The following is a 15857-nucleotide window of genomic DNA, read 5'->3' as shown; positions in this document are numbered from 1 at the left end:
GTGATCTCTTTCCCATCAATAACTTCCCTCTCATCTGAACGCCCAGATTACCCCTGGTAGCACTTCACTGCATTCCATCTCAGACTGCAGGAGGGAAATGTGGGACGAGCATGGGGCTTGGACTCCGAAGACCTAGGAGAGAGTCTCACCCCAGTCTATGTGTATGACCTTGAGTAAAAGGGCCAGAACAACTTGGGCCCTGCAGTGCTAGAAGGACTAAGTGGAATAATAATGGTGAAGGGGTCCTATAAGCCGTACAAGGCCATGCAGAAGGGAGGTTTTGTCCCCCAATTGAAAACCAGGCATTTGTCATTTCCTTCCAAAATACCTTCTTCCTTTGTGTCTGGTTCAGTGATGGTCCCCAGTGGACCCCATAGGTACATGCGACACTAACTGGGAAGTCAGTTGGTGAGAAGTCAGAGTTGCTCAATCTGCTCTGAGTTTTGATTCCAACAGGATGCAGGGTTTAGGAACCTTGCTGGACTCAGGCTAACCTTGAGCTGATATAGCAATGCCCTTCTCAATTTATCCTAAAAATAGGATCTCTTCCTCCTACTCAGAGCAAAGTATCCCATGTACCACACTCCCAATGTTAGAAACTAGGCTGAATTAGAGATATGTGAAACTCAGAACTCTGTGGATCCCAGTCCTGTAAGGCAATTATAATGCCAGTTTCCTTTTTCTAGAAGTCTTATAAAGTCCTGGTAAGACACAGTCTTACAAAGGATAGACTCCAAAGAGCAAAATGGCTTTTTGTTTGCTAGAGCCTGTGTTGGAAAGGGAAAGAGTATCAAAACCCATTTGGTGATCCATAATCTTATTTCTAAACATGGGAGGTGTAGGGAGATTGGAGCCTGCTTCGGATTCTGTGTCTCCCTCTCTCTCTCTGCCCCTCCCCTGCTCGTGCTCTGTCTCTCTGTCTCTCTCAAAAATAAAGCATTAAAAAAAATTTTTTTTAACGAACGTTCTGATAATACAAAGCATTTTAAAAGCAAATGCCACCTCCAAACAGGAGGGAGGAAGAGATTAAAATTCAGGAGAAATGGGAAGTGTCCCAGAAGAGAAGGGAAGAGCACCCATCCGTACTAGGAAGAATTTCTACGCTGAGGCGACCGGCGTCCATGACATAATGCCATGGTTAGAATCAGTGCGAGCAAGCCTGGAATGCACTGTTTCAACACTGTAATCAAATGCCTTTATAGGAAATGAATCCTCTGGCTGGTTGGCTAGCTTGAAGGATCTGGTGTGTTCATGAATGATTCACAAGCTTCGTGGGAACAACCCACGCACCCAGTTCAAATGGGAACAACCAACCCTATTTGGCAACATTGAAAGTGTTTATGTAGTCAAATGATCATTTCAGGTTGAGCATTATATTTGGAGGGTTTTCTTAGATGATGCTTTTAAGCCCCAGGCCACCCCTTATATACACATAAGAAAATATGTAATATGCCGATGTTTCTAAATATTCCAGTTAAGGTGTCACCAGCAGCAAAGTTTCTGAACATGCTTTCCTGCTGCTCCCACCCCACCCCATGGCTCACCTCCACTGTCTCCCCTCCCCTCTTCCCTCCCTCCCTCTCTCTCCTCCCTCTCTATCTGGAACGACATAAGAATCAAGATGGACATACTGGTATACCTGAAGAAAATACCTGAGATTAAAGTTTATCTTACTATTTCTAAATTTTTTTTAATATTTATTTACTTTTGGCAGAGAGAGAGAGAGAGAGCGCGCGCGCGCGAGCGAGCATGAGTGGGGGAGGGGCAGAGAGACAGGGAGACACAGAATCTGAAGCAGGCTCCAGGCTCCAAGCTGTCAGCACAAAGCCCAGCGCAGGGCTTGAACTCACAGACAGCGAGATCATGACTGGAACCAAAGCTGGACACTCAACCAACTGAGCCACCCAGGTGCCCCTTATCTTACTATTTCTTAGAAAGAAGGCAGGTTTGTGGCTCCCTTCTTTGTGTCCTTCTATAAAGAGAAAAAAAAATCAAAAAGGCCTTTGTTTCTAAGCCAGGGGCAAAACCCTCTGCTTTATAGCTCATTGTGGTGGCCCAGTGGGTCCAGCAGGTACTTAAGATTTATTCTGGAGAGAACTGGACCTACCTACTTGATATCTGTGGCCCTGAGACGAGCAACATAACTCTACTAAACCAGAAGACCTACAGAGACCACACTTCGGGCTGAATTCCTCCAAATCCACATTGTTGGTTATAAAGAGCTGCCTATCTCCAACTTGTATGTAAGGATAGAAAGGTCTCTCTGCACATGTTTGTCAGCTCATGTACCGCTGACCCATCAGAAGAAAATAACTGTGCCCTCCTCCATTGCTGCCACCATCCAAAAGACCACCTTCCCTGATCCCTGGCATAGTTTTGTGGGTGCAGAGAGAAGTCTCACAGTAGAAGGCACATAAAAATTATAGCCCATTTAAGAGAACTCTGTAACTTGAGGGAGAAAAGGAGACCGGGGTAAAAATTCAGAACAAGTGGTCCCTACTAAGCCATTAGAAAAAGCTGAAAGAGAACACTGCCATTTCAGGTCCAGAAGCAGAATCACATGTTGATTTAGAACAGATGCCTGACCCCAGACCAGTTGGGTCTGATTCTCAGCCCTGCCACCTACTGTGAGACCTTGGGCAAGTTACTTAACCTATGTATCTCCACTTCCTCATCTTTAAACTGGGGCTATTAATAGCGTCTACCTCCTAGGGTTGAGATGACCGCATTAATGAATGCATGCAAAGCTCTTAAGCATGCCTGGCACCCAATAACGTGGGGAGTATGATTTCACCATCCTGCTTTAAGACACCTACATTCAACTGGCAAAACCACCACACTCGGGCTAATGAAATATTTCACTGGAGCTGACAGTGACATTGTCAAGCAAAGCCATCCTGACAACTTAAAGAAAGCACCAGATTAAGGATGGAATCTTTCTTTTTTTATTTTACTATTTACTTAAAAAAAATTTTTTTTTAACGTTTATTTAATTTTGAAAGAGAGAGAGAGAGAGGGAGACACAGAACCTGAAGCAGGCTTCAGGCTCTGAGCTGTCAGCACAGAGCCCAACGCGGGGCTCGAACCCACGAAATGCAAGATCATGACCTGAGTCTATCTATTTTTTAAGTAAAAATTGGAGGGGTGCCTGCATGGCTCAGTCGGTTAAGCATCCGACTTTGGCTCAGGTAATGATCTCACAGTCAGTGGGTTCAAGCCCCAAGTCGGGCTCTGTGCTGACAGCTCAGAGCCTAGAACCTGCTTTGGATTCTCTGTCTCCCTCTCTCTCCCTCCCTCACTCATGCTCTCTCTCTCTCAAAAATAAATAAACATTTAAAAAATTTTTAAGTAAAAATTGTATCTACTGAAAACATTTTGATATACATCTACATAGTGAAATGATTACCACATGCGGGTCCAACTCTTCTATTTTCTGGAATGTTCTGGTACTCAGTTGGAAAGGATCTCCCCATACTATATCAACCTTCTCACTCTGTGGCAGCCAACAGGAAGAAGGTGGCCCAGGAGGCGGAGGGAGAACAGCCTTATAAGCAGAATCACTTTTGTGGAGATCAGAAATGACAGGGGAGACCACACAGGACTGGGGTCCTTCTCTGAGAACAGATCCTGTTGCCCTTATCTCTGTTGGTCCCGATGTTCCCTGGGTTCGGTAATGGACTCAACAGAGAAAGCAGCAGGGGGGCTCCAACAAAACCTGTCACAGTTAACCGAGAACAACCAACACATAAAGTGCTGAGATACGTGCAGAATTCATAACATGTCCTACAGTCAACAAGGAGAAAGAGTAAGGCTTCTTTCAGCCAACTAAACATCGGTTGAATATTATGCCCGACGTTGTGCTAAGTGCTTCACCTGAGTTACCTCACTCAGTCCTCAAAACAACCTCACGATGCTATTATTATCCACACTTCACAAAATCGGGGCTTACAGAAGTTAACCAACTTGCTCAGCACTATGCTGATGTTATGCTCAGCATAACGGTCAAGTTAAAATCGGAACAAATTCATGTCTTCCACACTCCAAATACCCTGGTTTTAAATCATTCAAATTTGACAATATATCCGTAGCCCAATCAAAGACACAAATAGTTAAAGAAATATTTGTCATGGAGTTCTGAAGAAGGCGAGTCCTAAAAGCAACTTGACAGAGTTTGCATCCAGCCCAATCCAGGAAGGAGTAAGGCTGCACTCGACCACATTAGTGCAATGGACAGTCAGGGCACGTTCCTCAGGCCTTAAGATCCCACATTTCTCTTCTGGCCCCATTTTTTACCAACCAAATTCCATATCACAGCCTGGTTTCTCTAATACCCAGACACAACACAGAAGGTGCTCCAGTTTGCAGATGGGAATTTCATGCTTGCAGAACGGACCATCTCTTGATGTTAAATTAAAAAGTTTGCATTCTGGCTCATTCATCTGGCACCTAGGAATTAGGTTACTGTCAGTCGGCTCCTGAGAATCTCTTTGGTTCTGGTGCACTAAGAAAATAATGCTTCTGAACTTACCAGCCTAAGAAGAGTCTAAGACAAAGGGAGTGTCACCCCGTGAAGCTCTGCCTCAGAGACCAGGCAGCCTGACCGGATGGCATTCCCGTCTCATCTCATTCTACACACAGTGGTTAGGTGGTTGAGTTCATGGGAAGTTTCCTGTTTGAGATCTGGCATGGAATGGCTCAGCTCTACCGGACATAAAACCAAGAGGTCTTGATTTAGAGAAGCATCAGGAAACTGTAGATCTCATTTCTAACCCTGTTCCTAGTCAGGGTGAGCTCAAGGTTGAAATGATGGCTGCCAGCTGTTCATATTTCCCACAGATGAGCCGTAGCTTCAACATCAATCATGGGTTGCAGAAGCCACAGGGGACTTTCTGTTTGTGACCCTAAGATTAACAGGATATAGGGTGACAGGATAGGATATCAAAAGTCCCCCCCTGAGTCCCTTTTAACACAGGCTACAAATTGTTGGGGGGGGGGGGTAGTAATCAAAAGTGAAATCAAATGTACTAGGTTTAGATGAGGTTTAGATCTAGGTTTAGTAAAAGGAGAAGATGCTATGTTTGGCAAATTCGGGGGAGGCACCGGGAGACACAGACAAAATAAGAAGGGAAGAAAGAGGTAAATAGGCATGCTTGTGTGGCCGCAGAGGGAGATGAGCCAAGAAGAGGTCATTCGCAGCGCCCCCAAACAGAACAGAATGTTCAGTGGGAGTGGGTCACAGGCATCGTGTCCAGCGCCCCAGCTACAGCACCACCCCCTCGTATTAATGACACGAAGCCAACACAGTAAACAGCGATTAGTGATACACAAACCTGTGGTTCAGGTACTCTATCCGAGAGAAGGTCCACACAGGAGTTCAGGGGCTATGGCCGGAGGAGGGGATCGGAGGGGAGACAGCCTTGGGTTGCAAATGAAGAACAGATATTCACATCCATCCCAATTCTGGTACCCATGTATGCCCTGGCTCTTCAAGAGAAGCCCTGATTTTTTGTAGTTTTATGCTTTTCAATAAAAATCATTTGTGAAGTGTTTCAGCAGAGATGTGGTTTCAATTCTTTTAATTTTGTGAGATGTATAATAGAAATCAACTTGCAAAGTAAAAATCCGCCTGTAAGTTGGATAATGCAGAGTTTGTGAAATAGAGTCACCACAACCATCTTGGCTATTGTGCCAATAAGTACAAATCCATATGATACACGGGAAAATATATGTTTTATAAATGACATGTTAAATGTTCTACTCACCTTCAACTTAATCTTTGGCAAAAATCCGTCACTAGAGTTCCTATTTGTATTTCTCTCTTTCTCTTTCTCTTTCTCTCTTTCTCTCTCTCTCTCTCTCTTTCTCTTTCTTTCTCTCTCTCTCTCTCTCTTTCTCTCTCTCTCTCTCTCTCTCTCACACACACACACACACACACATACACACTTGCTATATTAATCTGCTATTCCCACTGTAACAAATGAGCACAAATTGGATCAAAACAACACAAATTTGTTACCTTATTTCAGAAGTCTGACACGGCCCCACTGAGCTAAAACAAGCTGTTGGCAGAACCCTGTTCTTCACTGAAGGTCCTAGAGGACAACCTGTTTCCTTGTCTCTTCCAGCCTCCCACATTCCTTGGCGTGTGTCTCCCTTCTGCCTTCGAAGCCAGCAACTTCATCGCTCAGGCTCTGCCTTTACCACATTCCTTCCCCAATGCTGACTCTCTTCTACCTCCCTCTTCCACCTGTAAAGACACAGCCCCACCTGAATATTTCAAGATAATCTCCCCACTTTAAGGCCAGCTTATTAGCAACCTTAACTCTGTCTACAACGTTAACTCCCCTTTGCCATGTAGCATAACAGAGTCATAGGGTTCTAGGTATTAGGAGACGAACATACTGGGGGTGGGGGGAGGGTGTTATTCTGCCTGCCACACTCTCCTACATCTAAACCAAAGGGAAAGCAGAGAGAGAGAGGTCTCATATATTACCTCCATAAAACACCAACACCCAGAGTAGAACTTGATGCATACGGTAACAACGTCCTGAGTGTTTAAATCCATGAACGAATCAAGTTTCCGTGTTGTGCTTCAAGCCTCAGGCAACACAAGTGATGTTAAGATAGTATATATTCAGGCTTCTAGCTTAACTAATGGTTTGAAGATGTAAACATGCTCCATAACCTTCCGGGGGTCACCTTTTTATAGCAACAATAACAACAATTAACATTTGCTGAGTACTTCTCAATGTGCCAAAGTGTTCATGTTCTCTGTGTGCATTTCCTGCACACCCACTCATTTTTGAGGAACCTCAGGCAAGAGACATTCATAACTTACCAGAGTCGCATGGATAGTTAGCGTCAGAGCCAGGATTCAAACCCAGAACTGTGTGACTTCAGACCCTGCACTTTTAACCATCATGCAACACTGCCTCTTCTTTTTTTATCCAACATATATTTTGCAAGAATTTATTTCCTAATTGACTGTTATGATTTCAGTATGAAAGAAAAAGGACAACTAGCTGGAATGATACTGTCCCTCCTGGCCAATCTGGCCACTCTCCCCGACCTCTCCCCTCACTCTGGGAGACAGTGGAGTGAACAAAGGGGGAAAGAGAAAGGGTCATGGTCCAGGTGGGGAATGAGGAAGGCAGAGATGGAAGGAAAGAATGGGAGTGAGATCTAGCAAAAGGTGTTTGGGGATGTTTTTCACTTGCTCAAAGGAAATAGGACAAATTCAAGCCTTCTTAGGGAAGAACTAGAAGATGGGTTCACTGTGCTTCATGCTACTTTAAACCCCAGTTATTATAACACAATATAATATACAGAATCCTCTGGTAACTTCCTCAGAGTGGAAATAGCGTATATCCTAAAATATAAATATCTGTAAACAGATAACATAGTAGGAGTAAGAATAAAATATACCAAACAAAGAAATTGGGATATAATATATTGAAAAGTGAGAACTTATTTTTTTAATATTTTTTTAACGTTTACTCATTTTTGAGAGAGAGAGAGAGAGACAGAGTGCAAGCAGGGCAGGAGCAGAGAGAGAGGCAGACACAGAATCTGAAGCAGACTCCAGGCTTTGAGCTGTCAGCACAGAGCCTGATGCAGGGCTTGAACCCACTAACCATGAGATCATGACCTGAGCCGAAGTCAGACATCTAACCAACTGAGCCACCCAGGTGCCCTGAAAAGGAAGAATTTAAGACACCAAGGATACTAAAATAAATTTACAAGTTTAAAGCAATCTATTAAAAATATATATATAACTTCCCAGCAAACTATAGCCAAAGCCAGAGCATAGAATGATATCAGCTTATTTTACTTGACCAAAATAGACTATTCTAATACATACACACACACACACACACACACACATACTTTAGTAATAGCACCACTGAGCACATTTTATGTGCAATGCATGAATTATCTAATTTAATTCCCACAATAACCCCTTATCCATCAAGGTGAGTATTAATCTCAGTTCACATTTGAGGAAATTGAGGCCTGAGGGGTTGGGCAGCAGATGGCAGAATCAAAATCTGAACTTAAAGCTAGTAACTAGAACATTCATCAGCATAAATGTAGACTGACCTTTACATGGACTGTGCCAATAAAACGTCAACTCTTGCAATTAACGTTTATTTCTGAGTTCATCAGGGGACAGAGGTATGCCTATTAGGCTAGGCTTTTTTATGTAGCCCTTGTGACCTCCTGACAACTTCATTGGTCTCCTCTGTCTCAAGACCTGTGGGATCGTGGCTGAAGGGCAGACAAGTAGTGTTTACAATCATCACTTCTCTCTACCCTCAACTATGCACTGAAGTTTACAGATTACACAGGTCATATACATATATTACATGACAATTACATAGCTCATCTATGGAGGCTGCACACAGATAGCATAGTATGTGTGTGTACATAGCATGCAGATTACATCGTTTCTGTATGTGCATTGCATATAAATTACATAGTTCATGTATGTATGTTACATAGAAATTATACAGCTCATGTATGTACATTAATTCATTCACTCCCAGCAATAGCCCTATTAATTACAGGAGGATTGTTAGTCCCATTTTAATGATAAGTAAATTGAGACCAAGAGGTTAAGATTGCCCAGTGTGTTTAACCCCCAAGCCAAAGCCCCTTCCACTAATCCAAACTGTAACAAAGACATAAGAAAGATACAGCATTGGGGCGCCTGCGTGGCTCAGTTGGTTAAGCAACCAACTTCGCTTCAGGTCATGATCTCACGGTTCATGGGTTCAAGTCTTGTGTCAGGCTCTGTGCTGACAGCTCAGAGCCTGAAGCCTGCTTCAGATTCTGTGTCTCCCCCTCTCTCTGCTCCTCCCTGGCTCACATTCTATCTCTCTCTAAAAAAATAAGCAAACATTAAAAACTTTAAAAAGATAAAGAAAGAAAGAAGGAAAGAAAGAAAGAAAGAAAGAAAGAAAGAAAGAAAGAAAGAAAAAAGAAAAAGGGAAAGAAAGATACAGCATCATCAGGATAATTTTTAAAGGGGGCAGGGAATTCTCTGAAACAAGAAGCATAGAAAAAGCAATCATTCCTAACCAAAGGAAAGGAGAGAGTGGGGGAAGAATAAATCCAGTTTTCCCAAACCAAAGACAAGCAGGAAAATAGGTAAGGAGAACATCACCCACAAACATAAAAAGGAGCAACCTAGAAATAAATCTGCAAAGATACTGTAAACACAGAGGAAGTCACAGTAAATACAAGCATGAAATTTGAAGCCAGTGGTTAAGAAGGGGATGGGCTCCAGGGGCCTGGTGCCACCAACACTGGACAACCTCGGGCAAGTCTATCTCCTTTTACTGTGTAAATTCTTTCATCTGTAAGGGAGAGTCCACCCAAGTAGTTACTTGTCCATAAAACAGGTTAAGAGCCTTGAAAAAAGAATCCTTTTAGCCAACTATACAATTAGTCTAATTCCTGTCTAAAAGCAGACCGATTAGAATGTGTATCAAACATGTACTAAGACAGCATACTCAACACTGTGTTTATGATATAAGCCTGTAGAAAAGATCAATGTAGCACATATATACTATGGATGCCATGACAATAAATAATAAATTGAATTTTATTACATCTTCTTTTTCTTTGTTTTAATGTTTTCGTTTGTTTGTTTGTTTGTTTTGAGAGAGAGTGCAAGTGCAGAAGGGGCAGAGAGAGGGAGACAAGATCTGAAGCAGGCTCCATGCTGACAGCAGAGAGCCCGATGTGAGGCTCAAACTCACTAACTGTGAGATCCTGACCTGAGCCAAAATCAGATGCTTAACCAACTGAACCACCCAGGCGCCCCGACGTCTTTGTCATGGCAGAAAATCTAATTAACGCTATACTACTCTTCAAATATCCTTGCATATTTCACCAAATCATTCTCCTACAAAAAATAATAAGTGAACCACCATCATCACTCTTCTGGGTAGGTGCAGGAGCCTCCCAGCTGCCCCCACACGCTTACTTGTGCTCTCATGCATTTTCTGCAAGGCAGCCAGGGTTATCTTTTCAAAGCACAAATGTAATCATGGCACGGCACTCCCCTGTTTAAAATCTTTCTGTAGAAAATTCTGACATTTGGGGCACCTGGGTGGCTCAGTCAGTTGAGCATCCGACTTCAGCTCAGGTCATGATCTTGCGGTCCATGAGTTCGAGCCCTGTGTCGGGCTCTGTGCTGACAGCTTGGAGCCTGGAGCCTGCTTCAGATTCTGTGTCTCCCTCTCTCTCTGCCCCTCCCCACTCATGCTCTATCTCTCTCTGTCTCAAAAATAAATAAACATTAAAAAAAAATTTTTAATTCTCTCGATAAAATTTAAAAAAAAAAGAAAACTCTGATGTTTAAGATCAAAATACTCAGGAAGTCTGGGACTTCCTGTGTGTATCCCCAGCTTTATCCCATCATCCTCTGTTGCTCTCTCTGTCCCATCACTTAGAGTAGGTATTCAATAAATATTTGTTGAAGGAATGGATGAATGAATGGATAAATGAATAAAAAAATGAATACATTAGGAATTTTTTTAATGTTTATTTTTAAGGGGGGGTGCAGAGAGAGAGGGAGACACAGAATCTGAAGCAGGTTCCCGGCTCTGAGCTGTCAGCACAGAGCCCGACTCAGGGCTTGAACTCATGAACTGAGAGATAGTGACCTGAGCCAAAGTCGGCCACTTAACCGACTGAGCCACCCAGGTGCCCCCCAGTATTTTTTTAATAGGAAGCAACATTTTGGCGAGCCAAACAAATAAGTGGTTGGATTTCAGGCACCAACAACTATCAAGTGGAAAAGAATTCTGGAGGGCAAGGACCTTCCCACAGCCCTCCATACGCTGACCCGGCCACAACACGAACCACCCTGGACTCAAGGTAAAAGCTACCAGGACAGACTTCGGCAAACTGCGTGAGATGATGTCTCAGCAAACCAACACTGCACTTACTCGAAATGTCTCCTTAAATGGCAGAAGAAAGTAACGTCCCAAGAGCACTGAAGCTAATGTTCAGGTTAATTCAAGGATTATCAGTGACAACAACCTTTGTATAAGGGATTTGTTGACCTATCAAGTTGGGCAGATTAAGATGATAAAAAGGAGAAAAAAGAAGAGATGAAACCATTTCAGTCTTGCACTAGTGCTCCCCACCCACTACGGGATCTGTTTGTCTTCTGGAGCCTCAAATGAACAAAAATCACCTCAACAGAGCTGGTGGCGTGCCAGAGGTAGTGTAAAAGGACTTGGGGATCTTTCTAAAGCCAGGCTTAAACCGGATTGCCCTGGCACTCCTCTCAAAGAAGCTATCTGGCTGGAACATCTCTTCCCTTCTCAGAAAGATTTGGTGGCAGCTGTTAAAGGAAACTGGGAACAGGGAGGGGATGGGCCTCCTTTTTTGAAGGTGACGGTGATGATATATGAGACTCACCTCCCAGTATCATGGGATAGGCCGACCCATTCTCCCCAAGCTCCACAATGAGGTACTCAGTGACAAATGTGTCACTCAAATGAGGATGACTTCATTGCTATCAGGTGAAAAGATCCTGACAACCAGGTACATGTGGCTTTCTCTGGTGGTGATAATGCTAACCTACCACGGCTCCCTGAGATCTGGCAACTTTGAGTTCAACGTATAAATGGGTAAATAAAGATCAGTAACTGCTCCTAAGCACCCCAAAACAGATCCTCACATAACAGGCTGTGTCACTGGCAGAGAACTGGCTTTGCAAAAAACAAAACAAAACAAAACAAAACCCCAAACCCCCGATCCATGAAGGATGTTTGAAGGCAGGAACTGTGTCTTATCAGTCTAGTCCAGAGCACTTCTAAAGTAAACTCTCAGTAAAATAAATAATTAAGTGAATTAAATTAGAGGAATTTAACCCTAATTATTTGTGGCTATGGAGTTTAACCAGCAGTGGAATCAGAGGCAAAATGCATAGTTTTAAGGGTAGAAGAAAAAAGGAACAGAAACATTTTAACCATACCTTGCTGTTTGTAAATGAACACGTGCATCTATCAACATCCCACAACTGCAAAAAATTCAGTGAATCTGAAGCATCATCTTTATGGTTTTAAAAAATAATAATAAAGTAGGACACCTGGGTGGCTCAGTCGGTTGAGCATCCTACTTCAGGTCATGATCTCATGGTTCATAGGTTTGAGCCCTGCATCAGGCACAGAGCCCGCTTTGGACCCTCTGTCCATGTCTCTCTCTGTCCCTCCCCTGCTCTCATGTGCTTGCTCTCTCTCTCAAAAATAAACATTAAAAAATAAAAAATAATAATAAAGTAGAGAGAATCAGGAGCTCTGCAACAATATCATGGAATCCTTCTGTTAGCCCTAGCCCTGCCATTAACTGGCCATGGGCCCTTGCCCAAAGTACCTACCTTCTTTAGTTTCCTGTCTATAAAGTGATGGGTATGACAGAGGCGATACACGTGGTTCATTTCGAAGTCCACTGTTGCATTGCTATTACACGTGAAAATCCTACACATCTTACTGGTAACTAAAGGCCAAGGAAAGAATGAGCCTTTAGAGCTTTACACCACTGGATTCTGACTTTTTCTATTCATATGCTCCTTTGACAAGCTAATGAAAGCTTAACTTCCTCTCAGAATAGTGAACATATGAATATGCAAAGACAATTCTGCACCGTTTCAGAGATTTTACTAACTTCCTGAAGCCTGTCCACTGAGTTCCACGTGAAAAACTCTCAGTCTGAAAGGAGGCACGGTCTCATTTTTTCTCTTGGGGAAATACTCACCTGGAATACAGAAGCTGCACGAGCTTAAGCATCGATGGTCAAGCAAGGCCAATAGAAGATATTTTGTTACAGCATGAACAAGAGGAGAACACAACACTCCCTAGGAAGTATTCTTGCCAAAAATGTCAGACAGGAATCTCATGAAGCCTTCAGATCCAACTACTACCTTACAAGGAATATAGGGGTCAGGGAAACATGTTAAAAAATACCATGGGGAGGCAATCAGTAAAATCTGATTTTACTGGGAAAACTCTACAGGATTTGTCTTTCCTTGGCGGCCATTCTTTCTGACGCCATGACCTGGGACCTCTTGTTCCCTCTCAACCATGAGAGTCCCTTAAGGATCAATTCCATGGGAGAGCTCGTGTTTTCTAACCATGCCTGGCCACCATCACCTTCCTTTTTCTTCTCATTTGTATCTCACGTAGTCTATTCCACCCAATCCACTATTGCTCTATCTTCTTCCCAAGACCAAGGTTAACAAACTCTTATGGAGGGCCTGCCACAGCCTTCTGGAAACTGGAAACAGTATTCACGACTTAAAGGTGAGTTAGCCAGAGCCTGGGCCTTTAAGCGTCCTTACAATTATGTGCTGGGGTAACTGGGCAGTTGCTTAATGTGCAGTATATGCATTCCCCACTCTTGCTCTCTCTCTCAAAAAAAATATTTTTTTTAAAAAAGAAGGCAATTAGCCTTTATCCCTTGAGTTCTTTAAAAAAAATAGCTTAAAAATAAGTGCAGCAATTTGCAGTTGACATACCTAAAATCAGAAAGCTGCAAAAAAAAAAAAGATCTATTCTTGCCCTTCTTTCCAGCTCTGTGATTCCACAAATTTACAGGTCATTTTACTCTCCTTAAAAATTGTAAAATTAAAAGAATATGATGAAAGTCTAAAAATCCGATAGAAAACATGTAACTAAAGTGAATCCATTTCAGCTTCTTATTTGTTAACTAAATTTTTTCAAGTAAACTCTTCTAAAATAGAATAAATTGTATGGGCTCATTTTCCTAAAGTTATTCTTGCCATCCATAGGTCTACCAATATACACAGATAGAGAGTATCTGACATAATATTCACCAATTTACCAATGGCTGACTGTGTGGTAGAATTAGGCAGTTTCTAAAAATATTTTTTCTTATACTTTCTTGTATTACTTCAAATTTTTTTATACTAAGCATGTATCATTTTTACCAAACAGGCAACCAACCAATAATTTTTAAAAATCCACCATTTCTTTTAAAATCCAATGGAGCACCACAGATTGGAAGTTATAAGGAAAATCTTCACACGATGGTTCTAGAAGAGATGACTTCTCTCCAGTCTTCTCAAATGGCACCACCAATTTTTCCCTACCCTGGTCCTGCTACAACACCAGAAGTATTTTGCTCGAGGTTAACTCCCATAAATCCCAACTCCCACACACTGGTGTAAAATGACGCATGGGCGAAATCCACGGGGCTAAGAGGTCACTGCCACTTCAGACATGCCTGCAAAGTACGGAAAAAGGATCATTCCCATCACCAACCACTGAGAGGGAGTTTCAGGAGGCGGTGTGCAGCCTGGCTCTGGCACAACCTACAGATGGATGTTCTCCTCTGTGAGGCTGGGTCCGTGTGAACACAATCCAGAGCTGACTTGAACCTTGAGTCAAAACAGATGATCAGGCATCACCCAGGTCCATCAGAACACTGCTCACCACCACACATTCAAACAAGTTCCTCATTTGCTCTATTTTTATCTCATCTCCCTTTTGTCTCTTTCTTGTGTTCAGACGTTAGTGACCATAGAACACTTTAAAAGAGCACTCTCTCTAAGCACCCCCAAAGCTTTCTTTTAGTCTTTCTTTTTTTTTTTTTTAACTGTTTATTTATTGTGAGAGACAGGGAGAGACAGAGACAGAGTGTGAGCAGGGGAGGGGCAGAGAGAGAGAGAAGGAGATACAGAATCAGAAGCAGGCTCCAGGCTCTAAGCTGTCAGCACAGAGCCTGACTCAGGGCTCAGATCCATGAACCGTGAGATCATGACCTGAACCGAAGTCAGATGCTTAACCCCTGAGCCACCCAGGTGCCACTTTCCTTTAGTCTTGGAAATTCCAGAGGAATTTTGCAAGGTTTTGTTGCCAGAGTGGACAAGCAGAGCTAGTGTACTTTAGGTAATTTTATTAGTATTTAGGAATGAGGTTGCCTTTACGACTCTCACCCCTGGGAGAGGCTTCTTCCTACTATCTGGTTTTACAACTCACACTCCCAAAAGGGGCAGGAGGTGATGACATCAGAAGACCAGAATTAAAATCCTAACTCTAAAAAGTTCATCACTGAGCTAACACACATTTATGAAATGCCTAGAAGCCAGACTCCGGTGCTTGAAAGATGGAAGACATAATCCCAGCTTTCGAGAAGCCTGCAGTCCCAGAGGAGTGCAGAGTTACGTGATGAGTGAAGAACGGGGTGGAGTCAGGGAGGTGGCTGGGCCCGAGCAGGGGCTCCCGGCTTCCACAGTGGGGCGGGGATCCTAAACTCTCTGCCCCTCTGGAAGATCTTAAGACCAGAAGAGGTGGTTTCTTCATGGCTGGGGCACCCAACCCGTGCAGGAAAATTCAGAAAACAATTGTGGAAAAAGATAACCCTCGAACTACGTCTGGAAGTCAGGGGAGCTGTTACAGGCAGTAAGGCAGTGAGTATCCAAGCACAGACCAAGGCAGTGACACCCACAAATTCATGTGCACGTGCAATACATTGCACATGCAAATCAGCTCTCAATCACTGACCTCCATGAGCCCCTGATTCTTTATCTGTAAAATGGGGACAATAACCCTTGTGTGGCTACATCAAGAGCTGTTGCTCGTGTTAAATAAACACCACCAAAGGGCTGTGTAAACTGGGAAGTCCCATTATCACCATGATGATGGGACTCTGTCAAGATTCAACTCAAGGATGACACTGCTATGTGGTGGAAAGAATCCCACCCTGGCTTTGCCACTAACCCACGATCTATCCTCTGCCACACCCCGGCCTCAGTTTTCTTCATCTGCAAGTCAGTGGTTTGGATGGAGCTACACTAAAGTCCCTTCCAATGTTGCCAT

At 43.1% G+C, this 15857-nt stretch overlaps 1 long non-coding RNA gene across 3 annotated transcripts in view; it reads right to left on the bottom strand.

Moving 5' to 3' along the window:
• LOC107179984 overlaps window positions 1-15857 on the bottom strand; it is a 148824-nt gene that overhangs the window by 22285 nt on the left and 110682 nt on the right. The gene's annotated exons all lie outside the window — the stretch shown is intronic.

The sequence above is a fragment of the Panthera tigris genome, chromosome E1, assembly GCF_018350195.1.
Source record: "Panthera tigris isolate Pti1 chromosome E1, P.tigris_Pti1_mat1.1, whole genome shotgun sequence".
NCBI lineage: Eukaryota > Metazoa > Chordata > Mammalia > Carnivora > Felidae > Panthera > Panthera tigris.
The sequence above is the reverse complement of the archived record's forward strand: the minus strand, read 5'-3'. Positions and strand labels throughout refer to the sequence as shown.